Here is a 21289-nt window from a genome sequence, read left to right as displayed (position 1 = left end):
ATCACAAGATATTTCAAAGGTGAGAAAAATCTAAGACTGTCAAGGAAGAAAACTCCTTACTACATAAGCGCCTGAGAAACTCGATTCAATGTGCGGAAGTTTTTAAGACTATGCTCAAAGACTAAAAAAAGACAATTCTCAAATGAGTAAAATACTTCTGTTAATTGAAGAGTGACCTTGAACTTAGAGAACTGATGGTACTATTCAATTGTAAGAGACTATTTTATGGCCAATTATAATAAGCTTCCTCATGGAAGAGAAGCTAGCACCTCAAAGTTTCTAGGGACAGGGTATTCAAATGTGAAAAGAAAAATTGAAGATTGTAATATTAGTAAAGTTAATCCAGTATAACCCAGTATGTTGTATGTTTTTAGCCTGCAGGTTCTGGGACGAGCACCCTACTTGCAGGCTTCAGAGTTACTCCTTTGCCACATCCCCTTTCCGTTGATTCTCACACACTGCGGAGGGAAATTGTCTTCTGGTGTATGCTGAGAAAGAGCTTTGGGAACTTGCTTCTGCTATTGCTGAGTCTTTGGCTCCTAACATCCATTAATTCTGATGAGCCTAGTAAGAGGACTTACATGGCCCATTGAAATTAAGAGTTTACCTGGAAGACCACTGATAAATAGTACTCTACCTAGTGCTTTCACCCACTTCAAGGAGAAAAAGTCTTCAGGTGGGATTGGTGGGGAAATTTGGGGAAATTGGCACAGTGCCTGATTTCACCTGTTATACCCTCAAAACTCCTAATCCCAGTTATTACATTGCCCTCAGAATAATTGAACCCCCGTTAATGGGAAATACTGGCAGTGATTATGTATGGGTCACTGGTAATAGGGGTCAAGAAGTACCATGCTTTATCATAGGCTTCTCCATCTACCACCGAGAGAATGACCAGTGTAATGCCTAAGCCTATTAGTTGTTTCACTTATGGTATATGAGTCAGTTTCACAAGTAACCGCAGTCGCTTTTAAGCCCCCAATAAAACCACAGGACATAGAATAGCTGCTAAAAATGTTTAAGCATAGCTACAATTCCTTTATTATGTATTATTTTCACATGATTAAAAACAGTGAGAATCTCATCGTTCACTATTCCTGATTACCCATCAGTGGCACACACACTGCACATTTTTAGTGGAGAAAAATATGTGATTGAAATGCGGTCTTTGACAGAAGGGTTTTGCTGTTGTGTGTGAATGTTAGTCTGCTGTTCTGGTGCGGTTATACGAGAGTGTAGCAAAACAGTGATAGATAATTATACATGTTACTGTTTATACCATCCGTGAATCATCGGTTTCAGTTTCAGGAGAGTATCTTCCTGAGTTCCATATTATTCATGCCATCCTAGTAGCATTATTTGATTCAGTCTGCTTGTGCTGAAATCAACTTGAGAAGAGTCAGATCTTGACTGAATTCCTGAATTTCAAGTGATTTTCAAAGTTTCTTCTCTTTTCCAAAATAGAGTTCCAGAGCTGTGCTTCTTATATAGAAAAGGAACATTTCACTATCTGTTTTTTTTTGTTAGAAGGGGTGTCCTGCTGGAGTGCCATCCAGAGCACAGAAGTCTCTTCTAAGACTATATGTGTGCCTAACTTAACTGTGAGTGATACAGTCTTAAAAACTGAACATCTGGTGATGGAACCAGTGAAGTGCATAGAGGGCCAAAGAGCGATAGATGTAAAGAAGTTGCCTTGCTGTAGAGTTCTGTATCCTTTGAATCACTGCCATAGAAATAGAAGTTACAGAATGCCTGTAAAGTCAAGATGCGTCAGGACGAAGGAGATGTTATCATGAAGCTGCTATTTGAATTATAGATGCTAGAACATTTGCTGTAGAGTGCGTATAGTGTAGAGTAATTTTTTTTAAATTATTTAGAAGACGAGGAGAAGGCTGGAGTTCATCAGCACACATTGGTTTCTCACTTCTGCCAACATCACTGGTGGTACATACACCCCTGGACTCTACTGTCTTAGGGTAATAATTACAATGGCAGGATTTCTGTTTCGGGCACGTCAAGTTGAAGATGTTTTCACACCCTTTGGTCCATGACCCAGAGTCAGTTGTTTATTCCTAAGGTATCAAATTCTCTTTTAGTTTTCTTGTTTTAAGATGATCTGACTGTCAAAATCTAGTTATAGCATGTAAGATTTACTAATTAGGGGTCTGTTAGTGGTCCGAGGTGAGCATCTAAGAGAAATGGAGCAAAGATTGATCCTTTTGATATGCCTAAGTTGATGTTTAAATGAGATGATGTAATTGGGTAGAAAGATAATGTTCGATCTATCAAAGAGAGGAAACGGGGAAGTAGGAGATTGGTCTGCAGTTGGCCAGTCGAAATTGTTCTTCTCGAGGAGTGCTTGGTATACAAATTATCTTGGGGGTTAAGGGTAAGGTGCCAGATGGTCATAACTAGGATTATAACTGTCATTGACAGAAGGATGTTCTTAAAGATTTTTTGCAGAGTATGGTAGTAATGGTGCACCCAGGGCTGGCTTTACTGCTGATGGCGCCTGGTGGAACAATCTTTTTTGCTCTGTTCCCCATAACCACCTCCTCACATACCCTCTCTCCCTCCCAGCAAAAGTGGCCTTCATTGCTCCATAGTCCCTCTCTTACATACTTTTCATTTGTTTTAAAGCACTGGTAAAGGCTGGCTTTACTAATATACTCAGTTATACACATGAAATACAGATCTGTTCTTTGCAGCAGGCATATTAACCCTCTGCGCTGCTTTATGGCAAGTCAAAACTGCCACTGGACAAAACTCTGATCTCTCTCTCTAGCGGGAACATTAATCATAAGAGTTATCACAACATTTTAATTGCTGCCTGAAAGCTTGACACACACAGAACTTTGCAGCAGGTGATTTTAAATCGTAGGTTAAATCGTAAGTTCTTCCTAAACCCAGCACCCTGCTGTCTCCCCCAACCGCGAGGACCGTGCCCCCCTCCAGGTCAGCAATTAGTGCACCCCCACCGGCCGCACCACCCTAAAGCCGGCCCTGGTGCTCCCAAAGTTCAACTGTCCTTGACCAAATCATAGAAGTTGGAAAGTTAAGGAAGCATCCAATGTCTGTCTGATGGTGTAGTCATATTCTTAGTCTCAGTTTGTTTGGAAGTGGACGTCTTGTTACCAAGGTGTAGTTCTGGGATATTAACTTTGCACTAGTTGGCCTGTGATATTACTGTAAGCTTGAAACTAGGGAATCTTTGCAGTGGTATACTCCAGGCTGTGAAATTCATTGAAGATCCAATAGAGTACACTGTTGGGCATTTGGTGTTAGACTGTTTAGTGTAATATAGTCTTTGTGTCTTTTTAAAGAAGGATTAGTATATCCTGTGAGTCATTGGACACAGATTTTAGATTTTACTGTGCAGATTGCTGAATTTCTTCTGTTCAAGTTGAGGTGCATTGATTCTGGATTTATATCTATCCCTTTATTTCTCAGTCATGTTATATTTGTGTGTGTAGTGTTTGGATATTTTGAGAGAATGAGTTTGTCGAATGCTTTAGAGAACCACTTCTACAGCTTATTGACTTATGTTATTAGTTCCCGCTATAGAATCTTTCAGATGTGCATATCAAGTGCTGAGAGGATGGATTTGTTCCACTGTGTGTAGTTCGCTGACGTCATTAGTGTAGAGTTTGTGCTTGTGGGAAGCTTGATGTTAAAGGAGGTGAGATGCTGGTTACTACAGATGATAGGTAGTATCAATGTATTTGTGTTGAGTTGATGCTTGGCAAAGATGTGTCAGACTGTGTGTGTAGACCAAGTGACAAAAAATGTTAAGTGCTTTAGGTTTGTCCCGATGGTTGTTGGCTGAGGGACAGACATTTATTCGAACTAGATGTCTGTCATAGAGGATGCAGAGTTCAGGGTGGCTTACAGAGTTGTCAGCGACTGTATCAAGTGAGGCACCTGTGAAAAGTCTGTTGTTTAGTGGTGGTCTGTTGATCCGCAGAGATATGCACAAGATTGTAGGTGCGAGTGACCATAGACTAACATTGATCTGTCGACTGTCTAGATAACATATTGAAAGGTGCTGATTCTTTTAGGGTGGCAGCAGATTCTTCTGTTTTCTACTAAGTTTTGTTTAATGGTTTGATATCTAGAGGGGATTGTATATGCAGTACTAGTGAATCCTCATCTTCAGGTCATGCTTCGGTAACAAAGAACTGGTCTGGTATCAAATCGGATTTAAGACGTATTATCCATCCTTGATAATTAAGCAGGCATTAATAGTCAAGTGATCAGTGATGTATGGGGAGAGTAAGAGTCATAAAATGGAGCGGGTGCAATGGCACAGAAAATGAAGCGGAGTTAGAGGCGAGGTGTAAAGTTAGATGGTAGAAGGCTGAAAAGGTGAAAGTTAAAAAGGAGGAATGGATTTCTTTCTGCTCGATGAGTAAATCAATTAGCAGTTAGCAAGTGCAGGCAGAGCTAAAGGGTAGGGTTCGTTAGTGTGGGAGTAGGTAGTAAGTGGGCTCTAAGGTGTATGGTTTTGGACAGCAAGGATGGCAGAGGACAAAGAAAGAATTAGATAGAGTTGGGGTGAGAAGCAGAGAAGTTGAGTTGGCACAGCCTTTTTATGCTGGCTGATGAGGGTTGGTGTGCTGAGGAGCTCAATTCAGGCAGTAGACATGAGAGTGGGATATCGTGATGGCAATGAGAAATAGGATATTGTCATGTCATTGAGAAGCTAAGAAGTGAGGGAGTGGAAGGGGTAAGAAAAAAAAATGAAAGTAGCAGTCAGTAGGGAAGTTGATGGGGAAAGGAGGAAGGAGTAATCCTGCAGGCACTGACATGGTGGCACTAGAGTGGGACTGAACATTACTGGGGTAAGGTATGGGGTTAGCGAGTTGTAGCAGGAAGAGGATTGTCAGATGAGCAGATGGAGAAATCTAATAAGGAAGCAGAAGAAGGTGGAGTAGTTAAAGGTTTTGTAGCTTTGATGGAACAGATCTGGATGTGGTGAGGGGGGCTGGTGTTAAGAAGGGAGGAGGGGATCGGAGCAGAGGGGAACCCAGGAGGTAAGGGGAAAGAGTAGACAGTGGAGAGGGCGTGCGGTTTGGTAGGATGTTAAGAGTAACTTTGTGAAGAAAAGATAGATCAAACAGGATTTGTATATCCTGTGAGTCACTGGACACAAATTTTGCTGTGCAGATTGATGAATTTCTTCTGTTCTAGTTGAAGTGCAGTGATTCTGGATTTATTTTTATCTCTTTATTGCTCACTCATGTTATATTTGTGTGTGTGTATAGTGTGTGGATAATTTTTTTGCTTGGATGGGGGAGGGAGGATGATAGGAAGGACAGGAAGAGGTGGATAGGATGAGGGAGATGCAGAGTGGCTTAGATGGTTGCATGTGATAATGTGAGGGGGTAGGGAGGAAGGGTGGGTTATATGAGGAAGCAGAAAAAAAGATGGAGAAGAAAGCATGTGTAAGAGATTACTCTTGGAGAGAGGTGAATGTATCCTAGTGGCAAAGGAGAAATTAAGTGGTGCAAGTTGTTTACAGTGAGGTGAGAGCGGAGAGGATAGTAGAGGGACTAGAGGGTGAATTGGTGGTCAGTACAATAGGAGAAGAGTTAGGAGTAGTCAAGTAAGGTTAGTGGGATGCAATTTAGTGTGTAGAGGAGGGAAAAGGAAGGAAAGGACTGTCTTTTAAGTGTTGAGGATACACCTACCCTTCATCTAGTCATGAACATTACTTATGCATCACAGGTATATAGTTTTGGCTTCTTTCAGTGGGTTGATTCTATGACTTACATAGCCAGACATATGTTGGACGGGATTTTTACTAATCATGCGGCTCTGGCAGTAGAAGATGGTCTTCCTCTGAGCTTAACTGATCACTGTGTGGTGAGGTGTAGAATGTACAGTGATAAGGCAGAGGAGTCCATACAGGGCAAATTCACCACTTATAGAAAGTGGAGTAAAATCTCCAGGAATGAGCTGATAGGAAACTTAGTAAGTCTCCGACAATAGGTTTAAGCGGTCAGGGATCAACAGCAGAGGATCTCAACAAATGGGTGTTAACAGCTATTGACTTGGTAGCTCCCATTAAAAGCAAAACCAATGCCACAGCAATGCAGACAGTGGAAAGTAACTGTGGCGCCCTTCTGTCGAAAGTGAGATTTGACTTCCAGACCTGGAAAAACTATACACTTTCCTGGCTTGGGTGCCTGGCAGCTATTAAGATGACTCTTCTGCCTAAGATTCTAGTTATGCAGGCCTCACCTTTACAAACCCCTCCACATGTTCTGAACATATTACAACACCTAATAGAAAATGACATCTGGGCAGGAAAGAAATTGCGCATAGCCAAAAAGCAGGCATACTTATCCTCAGCAGAGGGCATCTGTGGGATTCCCAATCTTATGCATTATTACCAGGCTGCAGAACTTCAGTACATAATAGAATGGAGCAGGCCTCTTTTAGAGAAGCACTGGTGCTTCATCGACCAGTCAGTCCACATTTGGAAGGTGCCTTGGCTGCCCACACACTGCTGACCACCTGGAGTGTATATCTTGCCGGTTCTTAGAGCTATACAGGGGACCTGGGACAGGGTTCAGATCCCAAAAAGGATGCTCACACGCATCTCCCCACAAATCACATTTGTTGGCAATCCAGAGTTTCCTCCAGCATGTCAGGGTTCTAGCTACCTACAATGGAAACAGGCAAACTGCAAAAGAATAGGTGCCTTCTATGGCCACATGGGGCTATTGAGCTTTTCCAGAATTCAGCAACATTATAACATCCCATCCACCTCTTACTGACAGTACCTAGCTCTACGTCACTGGGGTACCCAGCCCTCCATTTGGCCCCGCACTAACTATCTTTCATTGCCATTTAAGAAATGGATTCTCACTAGAAATACCGATAAGCATCTCACTCTCTGACATTTGTGCCCTTCTCATCACCCCACAGACCCATGTCAAATTGTTGACGCAGCATCGGACTAAAGAATGGTCCAACATTTAAAAACAAGCTCATTCTTCTGCACGTAGCACTTCAGGCAAAGAAACACTCTTCAAAATAGTCCACTATTGGTTCTATACACCTGCACGAACAGCTCAGTGGAAGAGGGATTGAGACCTACTGTGCTGCAAGGGATCTGGCCTTGAGGGGACCTGGACTCAACTTCTTTGGCAGTGCCCGAAGGTGCAAACGCACTGGGCTGAAGTAATTACCTCTATTGACCAAATGTATGACACTGAACTCCCTAGATTCCCGAGTTACATTCTGCTGGACCACTGAGTGCCTTGACGTACCCTTTGAAGCCCACTCGAGGGAGAGCCATCACTCTGGCTCTGTGCATTGCCAAACAGGTTCTGCTGACAAGCTGGGGTACTGCCAAAATACCTACTCACCTAAACTGGCTATACAGAATCTGGGATCTTCTTAGCTTGGAGAAGCTAATGGCCTCAGTAGAGAAAAAAATGCCTGAATTTGACAAGACTTGGGGACCTTGTTTGAGATTCCTGTCCCAGAAATTTCCAGAATTATCTTTCCCAGCTTATTTGCGTGTCCTCCACCTCACACCACCATACCAAACTGTCAGTTGATCCCCCACTAGCACTGTTACTGCACCCATTGTCTGTTTCTGACCAAATAGCAAGCTCCATCTATACCCTGAAGGCCTTCAACTCAATTTGATGGGTAGTTCCCTCTCCACTTTACTATTCCTTTTCTTTGTCTATTCTTCTTAGTTCCTATCTTTCATCACCCATTGTTCCTCATAAGCCAGTGGATGTAGGTAAGATATTTTTGTGTTATTATTCTTCAGTATCAAAATCAATAAAAAGATGTAAACCTAAAAGCAAAACCAATCTCCGGCAGAAAGCCTCAGCCCTGTGTTTCTCAAAGGAACCTAAAGACCTCCAACGGTAATGTCAGACGCAGGATCAGAGGTGGAGGATGGTGCTTATTTCAGAGGAAAGGAAGAAATATAAAGAAGCAATTCAAAATGCAAAAGTGCCTTAAAAGAGGCTATATTGACATATTTTACTGACAATATAAGATCCGCTATTAACGTCTCAAAGGAAATGTTTAAGGTTGTAAGAGATCTCATGTCTCCTCCAGTTCAACAGGTGTTGGAGAACTCTCAAGCTTTCTGCAATAGAGTTGCCACATTTTTCAGGGATAGGATTATGAAGATCTTCTTGGAATTTAGGGAGATTGAGGACCAACAAGATTTTCAACCTGTAGAATGTGATTCCGCTGGGAGACCATTATTGGCATATTGTCCACTTTCTCTCCCATTCCCTTTGCCAAAATTAAAACTCTTCGGGCACAAACTACACCTGGCTCTCCAGACGATCCTTGTCCTCCCAGGGTGTTGCAACTAGCACAGGATTTAACTACGGCATTCTTGAAGGTCTAGATTCAGGTCCCAGAGTCAGGAGTGGTCTCCCAGTGCTGGCAAGAGACTATTGTTACCCCCTCAAAAAGAAACCTAATGGGGACTTTGCAGTTTAAAAAAAATCTTTGCCCTATTTTCCTCTTGCCTACTCTGGCAAAAAGTCTTCAGAAGCACATAAATCAGGAATTAGCTCAGTTTCTTATAGATCATGAGCTTTTGGATCCCTCTCAGAATGGCTTCAGGAATAACCACAGCACTGAATTAGCATTGATTGTAGTGACAGACTCTATTCGCCACCAAGTGGATCAGGGAGTTACGGCCATTCTGGTTATGCTAGATTTATCCGCTGCCTTCAACATAATATCTCCTTCTCGTTTGGTACAAAGATTGTGACAGTTTGGACTGAGGGATTCAGCATTAAACCTTCTAGAATCCTTATTGGTGAGTAAGATCCAAACAGTGAGCTGTGGGACCTACATGACTAAATCTTTCCAGCTTCCTTTTGGTGTTCCACAGAGGTCCTCCCAGAGTCCTACCTTGTTCAATCTTTGTGTGGCCTCTTTGGTGAAACTGGTGTGATCCTTCAGGTTTCGGTTGTTGTCCTACGTGGATGAAAAACGAAATATTGTCTCCATATCAGATGACCGTGCTTTGGAGGCGGACAAGTTAAGATCCTGTTTGGCTGAAGTCAGTACTTGGATGAGGAAGAAATGGCTTAAAATGAATGCAGAGAAGACAGAAATTATGGTCTTTGGGGCGGAGAATGTGTGGACTGAGCTTTGGTGGCCTGAAACATGTGGCCAGTTACCCACTCCGGTGACCTCCACTAGAAATCTTGGGGTGATTTTTGATAATACTTTGACCTTTGATTCTCAGGTCAACAGAACGGTGAGTCCTGCTTCTGGATTATTAAGATCTAGAAGGAGATTTTTCCCTTCCTACCCGGGGAGTTCAGATTCAATGTGGTCATTGCGCTTATTACATCTCACCTTGGCTACTGTAATGCTCTGTATTTAAACGCCAACCAGTATTCTTTCAATAAAATCCAGGTCATCCAAAATGCTACTACTCAGCTGGTCTAGGGTGTTCCAAAACATCTCTTGGTGAGGGATGGATTGTAGACACTCCCTTGGTTACCAGTGAGGAAGCGGGTGATTTTCAAAGCCCTTTGCTTGGTTTAAAAGGCTCTTCATCAGCAGGGCTCCAGCTATCTGAGAACTGCCTTCAACTAGAATTTACCAAGTAGACAGCTAATATCTGCAGTGCAGAGGAAGGTGATTGTCCCTAGGTTCTGGAAAGCTAGATGGGAAGATTGCACATTTGTGGTGGCAGCGGCCAGGTTATGGAACACGCTCCCATCACAGATTGTAAGTCTTAATTCTTATTCTGTGTTTCATAGGCACGTGAAAACGTGGTTATTCTCACAAAACTAATGCTTATGCTTGCCCCCCGCTAGATCTTGTTGGTGATGGCGCTTTGATGCCTTTTTGGTTTTATGTGCTCTACAAATCCAAATTACAATTACAAATTACAATTTAAGAGGCTATGGGGTCCACCTAGAACTTGCATAAGTGCAACTCACCGGAAGAGTGCTGGTTGAGGGGAGAGGGGACAGCCTTACTCAGGCAGGAACCACAATTCTTGTCAGGGTGAAGTCACAAGCAAACCATAAATGATCCTGTGCTCAACCCTCGGGTAGCTTGGCACAGAACAGTCAGGCTTAGCTCACAGGCAATGTAAAAAGTATTTGTGCAACACTTCAAACAGTAACACAGTAGAAACACACCACAAAAATAATCCCACACAAGATTAGAGCAATGGAGAAAATGTGAATATATAGAATAAGGCCAAAATGACAAAAAATCCAATCAGTAGAACCCGAGATATGCAAGATTTAAATACACCAAAAAGCACACAGCTCCACAAAGCACCAACTGTGGATATCTGGTCACACCGGACTGGGACAAAGTCACAAGTTCAGGCCAATCATGATGGAGCATGGGCCAGCTACTGTGGCCCAGTTAGGCCTGCTCAACAAGAGGACCGTAAATCCTATTTGTGCAACGTTGTGTGGTCCCACGTCAAGGGTGTGTTATGCAGCCGAAGCAATGCGTCAGTTCCAGGGAGCTGTGATGCATGGTCCTGCATTGTCACCGAGTAGGCTGTTGATAATGGAAGTTTTCAATGCGGAGTCCTACATCGACGCTGCATCGCATACTGACTGGTTGCAAACAGACTGTGTGGCTTGCTATGCGAGGTCCTTTGCCACCATCAAGGCTGCCATTGAATAAAGGTTTGGGCTGAGAGGTCCTGCGTTGCGCAGTGGCTGATCCAATGCGGCTGCGAGGTTGTTGGGGAATCCTTGCAATGCAAGGGTCCTTACAGTAATGGTGATGTGTTGGCTCTGTTCGGTCTTGCATCATGCAAGATCCACAGATGGACTAGCAGAGCACGGTCATGCCCACTACCAAGGGTCCAGGACTGGGCTGGCAGCACTTTGCAGGGCACGACTTACAGTTGCAAAGTCCAGATACAGATTCAAGCCCTTGGAGTCACTCTGGTTGTCCTGGGTTCATGTTGTAGGTCCAGTCCTTTTCACCCTGGAATGATAGCAGCAAGTCAGCACAGCAGGCAGCAGTCCTTCAGGGCAGCAGATAGCATAGTGGCAGTCCTTTTCTGCAGCACAGCAGTACTTCTTCCTCGCAGAGTTTTCCACAGATCCACAAGTGTACTGAGGCGTTTGTGTCTGAAGTCCAAAAGTTATACCTGGTGCCTTCTCTGAAGTGGGAGAAGCTTCTAGAGGTTTCTCTTTGAAGTGTACAGCTTTCCTACCTCCACTGCTCTGGTGCCAGACTATCTACAGGTGGTATGCAATCCTTTGTGTGGAAGGAGGACACAGCCTATTCATATGTAAGTGGGACTGTACCTAACTCTGCCCTCGCATCCTGCCAGTGATTGCCCATCGAGGCACATCTAACCTCTCTTTTGGGTGTGGCTGTCCAGGAGCAATATGCAAACTCCAGCTGCCAACTACACCCAATCATGTGACCAAGAGACAGGCTGCAGGCACTAAATGGCTAAGGCAGGAAAATACAAACTTTCTAAAAGTGTCATTTTCAAAATTGTCTTTAAAAATCCGACTTCTCCATAAAGGAGGATTTTTCATTACAATTCCAAAAACATCAGACAGGAACTGTTTACCTATTCCCATTTAGATGGTACAGCTTATTAAATGTAACAAGGTAACTCCAATGTTACCTCTATGGCAGAGGTAGACCTTGCAATTGTGAAAAACAATTTAAGAATTTTTCATTATCAAGACATGTAAAACTTAAAAGTGTAAGTCCAATTTTTTTAAATACATTATGCCCTGCCCTGTGGGCTGCTCAAGGTCTCCCCTAAGGGTGACCTATATGTATTAAATGGAAGGTTTGGGCTTGGTAAAAAGTTAATTTTGCCAGTTAGATATGGCACGTCACAACTGCACACACATGCTGCCATGGCAGGCCCGAAACATGTTTAAAGGGCTACTTAAGTAGATTGCACACTCAGTGCCGTTGACACACTAGTAGCATTTAATTTACAGGCCATGGGTACATGTACTACTCTGCTAGGGTCTTATAAGTAAACTAAATATGCCAATTGGAGATAAGCCAATGTTACAATTTTTAAGTAGTGAGCACACTCACTTTAGCACTGGCTAGCAGAGGTAAAGTGCACAGCATTTTAAGGCCAACATAATTGATATCAGAAACATACGGAGGAGTAGGGCAAAAGGTTTTGGGGGGGGGAATCTAAGGCTGACAGGTCTAACAGTCTGTGCATCACAAGGTAGTTAACTGTGGTTCAGTAGATACGACTTACAGGTAAGCACACCTTTCAAACCACAAATATAATTATGAACACAGAGGAAGGAGAAGCTTCCAAACTTCTAAAGTAATTATGAATCCAAAGAAAAAAATGCCACAAGGTAATTGACAACCCATAGGAATAACCAGCTTTCAAAATGTAACATGGAGTTTGTTGGGTCCACTGAAAAGCACCACAGGTGGGACTCACAGGAAGCCCTATTCCAAGATGACCAAAGCTATTAACAACTCAAGGGGTGATGCAGTTTTCAAAACCATCAGGGTCATACGTCCATATATCATAGTTAGGAGTATTGGTGTCCATATGTGCAACCCACAGGAAGACACAGCTTCCAAAACTAATATGTGATTAAACACGTACAGGAAAATGCAGCTTTAAAAAGTTATTAAGAAGTTAAGAGTTCATGAGGTCCACTGAGAAGCTTTGATCCACAGGACCACTGAGCTTCCAAAACTCACAAAGGTATTTATTTGGTGTAATGCAGTGGTTCCCAGCCTGTGGTCCAGGGACTGCTGGGGGTCCGCAAAGCCTCCTCAGGGGGTCTGCAGCAACTGCTTAGAAAATTAAATATTCTTAACAGATTAGGTCCCCAGCTTTAAGTAATGACTCAGTGAGGGGTCCCTGGATTCTAATAATGATTCATTGGGGGTCTCCGGGATCCAGTAATGATAAAGTGGGGATCCACAGAAGTCAAAAGGTTAGGAACCACTGGATCCCGATTAGAAGCCAGGAAGGATGCTATGTGGAATTTTCAATACTGGACCCTCTCTTAATAGAATTCCTGCTTTAACACGTTTAACCTATCGCAATGGGTACCTTGAATTTTATGCCAAGATTAAAGGCCCAGATTTTGTGCAGTGCCTTAAATTTGCTTTCAGTTCAGCAGTCCTTTGCCATAAAAAAAATAGAACAAACAGCTAAAGGAACAAACAACTAATATAACATTCTAAACTCATCGAAATACAACCTTTTTTAATGCAGATTTCAACAGTTTGAGTAAATGCATGTTTTGTCATCGAGGATTGAAAATGGAGACATGTTGAGTAGTGTTTTTAGTAAACAGTGTCATTAAGTTCAGAGAATGTATTTTTATTTATTATTTGTACTGTTTATGATCAGTAGTAGCCGGGCAAGTTAACTTTGACGTTTTGCTCCTTAGTTTGTTCATTTCGCTCATTAGGTAACATCTGACATTTTAGTTTTCTTCTACCCCACTTTAGCTGGCCAGGGAGAGAATTGAAACCATTTTTGGCACCGCAAGCCCAACTTCCAATAACCTTGACCAGACAGCAGCGGATCGCCCTAGTTTGTCAGAGGCCTAAGTCAGTGGCTCTCACTCCAGTGTTCTCTCCTTAGGCATGAATTAGAGGTGGCAGCATGAACTTGAGGAGAAGGTGGGGATGTTAAGCAAAGCACTACAGTTTAAAGGAAGACAGTGGGAAAAGAAGCGCAGCTTACTTAAGCCTTCACATTTTTCCTATTCATATTGAGATCTTTTCTGTTTGATGGCGGCCTCAAACAATCGAAGATCCTGTGAAGGAAAGACTGTGGTGCAGCCCTACCAACTTCAACAAAAATCTCACTGTATGAGGGAGGGGCTGGGCCTTGGAGGGGACGTGGCCTTGTTCCAAGAAACACCTAAGAGGCACTTTTGCCCCAACCCCAGCCCCAATTCTCCTCCTTATTAAAAAAAAGCTTGCTGAGGCTGCTGTGATGTCTTGAGGTGTTTTCACATCCATTAATTGACATCGACAGTCAAAAGCCCCCAAAAACGAGTCTCCAAAAACGAGCTGAAAACCACTGTTTGCAGTGCTTTTCAGAACTTTTTTTTGCCCAACACCATGTGATATTGGCTTATAGTTCATACTCTCTCTGATTGGTTGCTTTTCAAGAAAGCCCAGGTAACACGGAGTGGGAAAAAAACTATAGACAGTTTAATTGACTTTGTTCTCTCTTAAAGAGATACAGTTCATATGAAATTCTTTAAGGTAGCATATCTGGTCCCTTTCACTACTGGCCCGACAGCAAATGAGATTAGATCTGATGTAGCAGAAATGTTATTGCTACCCCTGACGTCACAGTAATCATACATACATGACAATCTTTGCATTTTTTAGGGTTGAGCCTGCGTCGCATGCGCTTGCGCATGCGTTTCGCTAAGCGAGACGTTTTAGGAATTAAAAAGGGCTCGGAGCCCCGTCCACATCATATCAGTGTCTTTCATTGGCTTGTGGGCTTGCCTGTTAGAATCTGCTTGATTTCATTAGTGGAAGGCATACATACGTCATGCCTTTTCCGGTAGGTAGCCCTCCTCGAGCGCATCGACCAAGTACAGAAAACATGCGAGGCTCGCTGTTTTCTGTCCGGCTCGTGGATTACTTTTTCTCTATTTTCCCAGCGCGATCTCGCTTGGCAGAAGTCGAGCGCTTTACATAATATCGGCCCTGTTACACAGTTCATTGCACTTTTTCCGGTTACGTACATAAATGCACTTTTGCCAATAGGTTTCATTACAAGTGAAAAGTCGGGTTAGGAGTTTACAACGCTATCAGCTCTAACACGAGCAAACGCGAGACCCGTTGCATTGCAAATGCTTGTTTTATTTGAAGTACTAACAGACCTGCTGTAAAGTGGTGCACTGAAAACCTATATTACGGTGCATTCAGTGTAGTTGCTGAATAAAGAGTTGTGGTATAGCCTTAAAACTTTGTGTGTAACCAATTAATTCAATTCTGTGTGATTCTTTACCATGTTAATTATTAGCTTGCACCAAAATGACAATAGATTTTTGAAGAGAAATGTTTTACATTTTACATGCAAGAGTCGAGATTATAGTTCTGCACTATAATTAATACAATGTATTAACAGTTATTTCATTTTAAATCTACTGTAACATGAACACTAACAAAGCTTATTTTTGTTGAAATCATAATTTTAATGTTATATGTGGCTTTTTGATATAAATGAATGTGCTGTTTTAATTCACTTTGCTTAGCCTAAGTGAGGCCAGCAAGGCCCTGTTTGCTGACTGTGTAGAAACATCTTTTGTAATTCTTGCTAACGTGACTTTCAGACTTAGTTCCCATGAAATGCTAGCTTGGTAATAGATGTCATATTGTTGTACACATTATGAGCCTGGGAATTTAACCTTGAGCCCAGTACATTCAGGAACTGTGGAAGTAAAATGTCTATATTTGTTTCAACCTGTATGGATGAGCCAAGCTGGATGCCTTTCTCATGTCCGTATTGGGAATCCTTTTTGATGGTCCAGTTCCATGTTGTAAAATTAATTTTCATTGGACAATTACACCTTTCGAGTAATGCGGAGGGATGGATGAGTGACTCATCTTGCACTATGGACTTTTATTTAGTGCTCCCCAGTTGAACTAGCAACATTCTGCTCCTCACCCTTGTCCAGCGCACCCTTCATTCTAGATCCCTTGGACTCTGAGAGGTACAGTCCTCTCTACTCTTACCCCTTCTTTTACAGTGCTTTGCTCAGACTTAGAAATCTTTCCCTTGACCCAAGAAGAAGACTCTTGACGAGCTTCTGACATTCTGATGCCTTCCCTTTTAACCTGCTTTTTGCCAACTTTGGATAGTCACCTTTTGCCCCAGATGTCACTTTTCTAAATTCTTTTTGTCGCTTTTCTTTTTACTTTTTGTCCATATGTGTTTAGCCCATTACATTTTAACTTCTAACTTGCTAATCTGTAGGGTTTTTCTTGCCCTAGCTAGCTAAGCTTAGATGACTTTTAAATTGCCTTAATGCTTAAAAGAACGACTCAGTGCTTTTTTTCTATTCATCAGATTATCCTTCTGATGTTTTGTATTGCTTTTGTTGAATGTTTAGTACTTTTGATGTTAGTTCGCTTGAATCTTTTCCATCACCTTGGTCAACCAATGGTGATTCTGTATCTTTATAGTTTAGCTTTGAGAATTCTCACAGGGCTTTGAGTCTGAGCTTGTGATAAAACTCCTTAACCTTATTTCTGACTGGAGTTTTCCTTGTGTGGCAACATTGGCATACTGCCATTCTAAATTGTGCTGATTGAAGAGATTTTGATTGAACTATTTCTCCACCTCTTCAGGCTGGGTGAAAAGATGTATTGCCCTTGTTTAAAGCAATACATTTTTGTCTGAGCTATCAGGTGATAGAGCAGAATATATACCAAATGAATTCTCTTTGGAGGTAGATTGGATTTCTCAATATTTGAATAATTCAAGCAAGTAGACATTGGACAAGTGTGTTTTTTTATATCTTGAAAGTGAGTTCAATTTATAGGAGAGGACACATTGAGGGAGTTTGTATAATGTGTTCTTGCATTTATGGTTTTCAAAGGATGCTAAGTAGAGTGTTAAAAATAAACACATAGACTTCATGTTGTTAATAGCAGCAAAAAAAGGCTGTATTCCAGGGAGCTTTGAATATTGTGTTGGTGGTTTGTTCTATTTGTATGTCAGTAGGCTATTGTATTTGAGGCATATTAAAGGGCCTACACATAATCCAAGCCTCTTGGTCTAAGAAAGTCCTTGTTTGCTTGTCACTTTATCTTGGAAAATTGCTATTATTGTCCAGACTTCTGTAGAGAGGTCCCTATTCCCTGAGTTTAACACAGACATTTACCGTTTATTCTAAGCAGGTGGTAAATGTCTGAAAGATGTGTGCGTGTGTGTGCTTGTGTGTTTAGCAAGGAAGAGGGGAGGAACAAAACCATTGTATAAAGGGTAACGGGATTTCTAAACACAAGTTCTTCAAATAGGTGTTTAATTGGGTTTCTAGAGGCCCTTTCAATTTGCTCCTTTGTGACCTTATCTGTGCACATGCCCTCCCAGTTGAATGGGAAATACCCCCAAATATGTAAGATTGTGGGGGTTTACACACTTAACAGGATATTTACTGGAACGCCCACTTCTAGTTCCTGAAGGAAAGTTAGTGCCATGTGCATGTATGTGCAAAAAATCTTCTTAGTCCTCAGCTTGTGAATACCACATTTAAAACTGAGATGCTGAAATAGTTTTGGGAATCTGGCATATTGCACCCATACTTTATCACCCCTCCAAGGTAAACAAAAATCAATTTTGAGCACTTTTTGTCTGTATGATGTCCTAAAAAATGTAGTGGATCATAAAGTGAGTTTTTTTTTTTTTTACTGATTAGCTACCTTGTACCACAATCGTGAGCTCAGCTTCTTTTATGCTGCTTAAATGTTTTTTCCTGATCAAAACAGAACTAAATATGAGGTTTTCAGCTGGAAGTAATGAAAACTGTGTGTGTAAAAAATGCCTTGCTTAATATATTGGTTAATGGTTGCACTACTTTGCTTTCAATGTGGGCGTTCCTAGTTTTTTGCATCAGAAATATTCTTAGACATATAAGCAACTGCAGCTTTCATTATTATTACCAGCTGAGTCCCTGAGTATTTTTACTGTAAGTGACTGCACTTTGAGTACTCAGATCTGATCATGCGCGCGCACACACACACACACACACACACACACACACACACACACACACACACACACACACACACACACACACACACACACACACACACACACACACACACACACACACACACACACACACACACACACCCTCCCAGTTTCCCACACTCCTTTCATGTCAGAAGCCACCAGCTCTAGCAGTGAAAAATTCAGCAGTCACTCATGAACAGAAATTTTTAATAATAAATATCCAATAATTAATGGGCTGGTGGCTGCAGTTGTCTTCAGGGCATAATATCTAATTTCCTCGCAATGTTTCATATCCTTACTTTTCACGCTGCAACAGTCTATCATTAAAGCCAAATGCAGGTTTCTATCACTTTTATTTATTTTTCAAATCAACTTATAAATCAGTGCCAGGACTTGTTACAGATGAGTTCCAATAAATTATCGGCGGTAGACAAATTCTGAATGTTAAACATTCCACTCCTGCTTCTTGGTACTGTGTGCGCAAGCACGGCCCTTTGGGCCCCAGGGTTGCCCGGGCAGGCCATTTCCTCTGAAGAAGCGAGCCGCGACACGTAATTATGTGTTATTTAAATAATGCAGGAAGGCATTACATTTTTATTTAGGAAAATAAGAAAAATGAAATTACAGTTCTATATGCTAACGGGTTCGGCTTTCTTAACGTACTTCCTCGTCGACGGTCGTGTCGCGGTATTTCCGATTGCTGAAGGCGCAGAAAGGATGTTTTTGAACTCTCACACAATATGTTTTCTTTTAATTATTGCATGTTATTCAAATGCCATGTAAACAGCTGCAGTACGCTTCCGGTGGCTGTGGCTGACAAGTTGCTTTCTTTTTCGCCCCTTCCAAACTCCGCCGTTCAATTTGACTGATGTGTGTACCCCCTGGGCAAGGTGGCGTGTGGTCTAGTAGTTTATTTTTGATGCTAATTAGAAGCAGAAATAAACGACTCAGCCGCGCAATAACTTACCAATAGTGTATATATTAATCAATGTATTTGAGTTCATTTTGGGTGGATTTATTAGCCAGTCTTGCCCTTCCCTTCTTCTCTAGTGTAATGTGATTCAGTTTCTCATGTGGCAGAACAAGCTTACATCTCATCACTTGGAGCAACCCTACAAGAACCAAGGGAGTAATCTACTCCAGGCAGAGTCTAGCTGACCAGTTACAAATGGTTTCTAGTCCATCCCTTTGTGGCATAGAATGTATGTACATTACCCTACAGATGGCCATCGGAAAAAGACAAATAAACTTATACAACTTAAATAAACATGAAACGAAGAGGCATCCTTAGACCCTAATAGTTTCACAGTGCATAAATATGTAGCCCACAGTTTAAGTCCACTCATCTCCATTATTATTGGCTTTCAAAATACTCGAAATGTTCAATCTATGTCTTTCGTTCAGCATGTAGCATTGTTGTTAAAAACAGATCAAAACCTATCCATACCAACGCACCTGTTTCAAGCCCTCTCTCAGGCCCTTCATCAGGGCATTACTCCAGTTTTTTATATGTCCGGTTCAGGCAGTGCTGTAATTCTCTGATATGCAAAACACTGCAGTGGCTAGCACAAAGCGCACCATACTATGGCCCATATTTAAGGAAAGTTAGCGTCGCCTTAGCATAATTTATTTTTTGCATTAAAGTGGCGCTAACTTAACTCCATATTTATATTTTGATGCTAGACCCGTCTAGTGTCAAAATATTGGAGTTAACCCCATTTTTAGGAATCACCAACCCACCTTGTGTTTCATTGCACAATGAGATGCAAAGTAGGTGTTCCCTTTCTGAAAAAGACGCTAGCCTCCAGCGCCAAATTTAACTCCCGACGCTGAAACGACACGCATCTAGGAGGCGGACCTAAATAGTGGCGCTTAGCCTGATTAGCATAATTATTTCATGACTGGCCAGACTAGGCGTTAAAGTGCTGGTAGGCCCATTCCAATGGGGAAACACCATGAAATGGACACATAGATGCCCGCCCCAACACCTAGCATCACCACTCTCACTCCACAGGGGCACTACAGGTGGAGGGAGCCCATCCCAGGTAAGTGTATGTGTGTGCCACTGAGGGCTCCTTACATTGGCCCCCCCTGGCTGGCATTGGGTATGTTGAGTTTGTCCTGAGGACACTGGTCCCCTGTGATGGGCATTGGGGTTGTGGTAATGACTCCTGTCTGTGCTTAGACAGGAGTCATTTTTTGGCTACATATGCCTCAAAAAATGACGCTAGGCTGACTAGTGGCAGTTATTTTGCCGCTAATCAGCCTACCATCATTTTTGGCCCACTAGCGCCATATCCCCTAACGCCATGTGTCACCAGCTAGCATCTTTTTTTGAGATGCTAGCCATTCTTCAGTGTCATTGTGCGTCTTTTCTTAAATATGGCACACGGATGGCATTATGGTATAGTGTTAGCTCGCGTTAAGAACAATGTCGCACGTCATTTTTCATAAATATGGGTCTATGTTTTTTTGCCAACCCAAAATATCCCCACACTGCTAAAGTAGATTACATTTCTGTATTATATACAGTAGTTGCTCACTTAATAGTGTTTTAAGTTTTGTGAAGTAGGGCATAAGAGAAGGGGTATAATTCTGGCTCCATGGGTCATGGTGGTTTTCATTTAATTTTCACAAACACCCGCATTGTCTGCCATGTAGCATAATGTTGCACACTGCATCTCTGATTTCTGAATAGAAGGCGTGTGGCGATCCGCTGATTGTTTGAAATAGTGTCAGCTGTGTGAATTCACGGGTTGTTAATATGGGGAGATAATATTATGTTTTTTTCACCAGAATAAAGCAAGTATATTTCCTTGCAAAATATCACTACAAAAAAGAAAAATATTTGTTATAAATGTAGAAAACTTTGATTGCTCAATTGATTGTTCATCTGATTGGCTTCAAAGGCTTATGTGATTATGTGAGAATGTGTGAGAGACGAATGTGGTGCAAAACCAGAGTGGACTATAGCAACAGGAGAGAGGAGTGAGGGTGACCGCCCAGACGCTCAATATAGTCAATCCCAGCCAGCGGGGGCGTGGCTAACCGCCTAAGATGGTGGTTGTCTAATCGCGGAGCTCTTGTCTCAGGCCCACCACATCATATAAATCCGTATGTAATCGGGGCTGCTGACAAACAACGGGCCATCCGCTGCTCTGAAGAAATATCGGAGCATCTGCAGAGCGCGGATTGAGCGCTCTGTTGGGGATGGAGAGATGCTGCTGGAGCCTGCAGAGAGCCCGGGCCTGCGACACGGTGACTGGGCAGAATTGAGGCGGCAGCCGGATCGGAGTCGCACTGCGGTGAGTGAGGGGTGCGGCCAGGGCCGCCACTGTGTGCACGAAAGTGGGCTGAGGTGGTGTGCCCTGACTGGGCCCAGGGCCCAGGGTCCCCCCACCCCTCTTCTTTTCTCCTGTGGTTGGAAATCACAGAGAGCGCAAACGATGGGGCGGCGAGGGGAGAGGCGATCTTGGAGCTGGCTGTGCTCACACTGTGCCCGGAGCTGAGGAGACGCTGCGAAGACACAACGGCGTGCCCCGATGGACGAGGAGGATACCAGAAGATTAGCGA

This window comes from Pleurodeles waltl, chromosome 2_1 (genome assembly GCF_031143425.1).
Source record: "Pleurodeles waltl isolate 20211129_DDA chromosome 2_1, aPleWal1.hap1.20221129, whole genome shotgun sequence".
NCBI classification, from domain to species: Eukaryota; Metazoa; Chordata; class Amphibia; order Caudata; family Salamandridae; genus Pleurodeles; species Pleurodeles waltl.
Note: the sequence above shows the minus strand (reverse complement) of the source record.